Here is a 1841-nt window from a genome sequence, read left to right as displayed (position 1 = left end):
TTAACACTGTTTGAAAAACAGTTAGAAAGCATAACTCTTGTGCAGTCATAACCCCAATCATGTAACTCTTTGACAACACAACCCTTGTGCCGTCACTAACCCTGATGCACCAATTTCAGACCGTCAAACACATCTCGATTGTTGATTCAGTATGATTGATCAATATGTCATTGCTTCACCATACTAATGTCGGATCAAGAAGCAAACGACCATTGATCGCTCAAAGGAAAATAACCATTGAGTGTTTGAATGAACGAAACAAGAACACTATATCATATATAATGTATTTTGCATCAGGATTACTTATATCATATATATAACTTGATCGATCTCGATTTAATTACTCGTTTATTCTTTGATTCATTTTGTCTTTAATTGTATTAATACAGAAAATAAATAGTTATCAGATTCATCGTTTCGTAAGTGGCTCTGATACCACTGAAGGAGAATTGTGGTCCAAGGCGCAGCGGAATTTAAAATTTTCTCCATTTAGTGATCCTTACGAATGGGCATGATCATTGATAGAATCGTTACCTCTTGTGGCGATCACGAACTTTGAACGATGACAACGCCTCTACTCAATCCACACGAACGGATTCCTTCAATCTCAGTGCTAGCTGCTATGAATGAAGGCTTTAAGTGTGTGTGTGTGTGTGTGAGAGAGAGAGAGAGAGAGAGAGAGAAACAAAATTGCAAGTCTGTTACAATGCTTCTACACAAGGGTTCTATTTATAGAACCACTTGTGTGGGCTGCAAGCTAAAAAGCCCACTCAAGTGTATATGGCCCATATCTTATAATATGCCAAAATCACTTAAGTGTGTGGTACCTTACCATATTTCGTATTCTACTTAAGTAAACCGTACCTTACGATGTTCTATAATTCACTTAAGGAAACCGTACATTACAGTATTCCTTAATTACTCTATCTCTCATCAATCTGTCCTTTGTGTGTGACCCTATAGGTTTTCGTGGCGTTGGCAATTATATTAAATCACGTATTTAACATAATAAACAGTGAGCGGTATCTAGCAACACATCACTGCTACCCAAGACACGAAAATGTCATGTGATCTGACAAGTCCTTTTGTGATAATAATTATGTGTATAATTACCCTTTTGCCCTTATGTCTATATTGAACATAAGGTATAGACCGTGTCATCCTTGTCTAGTTCAATATTGGGCCCATAGACATTTATCCTATTATGCAGGATGGGCAAATTCCATCTAGGTCACTCATGTCCCTCAGCATGTTTCGTGGCGTACCCATCAACTGTCTTTATGGTTATCCAGTTACGGATAATGTTGGATCAGCAATAAAGCACTCGACTCTACATCTAGGGTCCATAATGGTTTCAGGTCGAAGAGTGGTATACACCATTATCACCATGAGAATAACTTATGACACTTTGCATAACATTCTATATAGTATTCTCATAGCGGGTCAATCCAGTATAAATATTACTCTTAATATTCATACCTATGTTTAAGACGTGATAACTCCTTATCCATGATCCATGAGATGTGATCATCAGTCTATAAACATAGAGGTCTTCATGCTCTAATATTATCCCACTTCACAATAAAGCTTGACTACGGATACTTTAATAATAATGTCCTTATGTTTAATGTGCTCTCATGATTAAGTCACACTTGATACATTAAACGGACTATCTATTCCAGGGACTTTATTAAACAAACATAATAAAGAAAAAACCTTTTATTATTAATAAATAATTTGATACAAGTACCAAAATTATTGGCCTCTAGGGCTTACACCAACATGGGCACACCTCAATATCATCAGAGGATCTTCGGGCTTCGTAGATGAATCCCATGCCT

Source organism: Lathyrus oleraceus, chromosome 3, assembly GCF_024323335.1.
Source record: "Lathyrus oleraceus cultivar Zhongwan6 chromosome 3, CAAS_Psat_ZW6_1.0, whole genome shotgun sequence".
NCBI classification, from domain to species: domain Eukaryota; kingdom Viridiplantae; phylum Streptophyta; class Magnoliopsida; order Fabales; family Fabaceae; genus Lathyrus; species Lathyrus oleraceus.
This window is presented reverse-complemented; position numbering follows the sequence as displayed.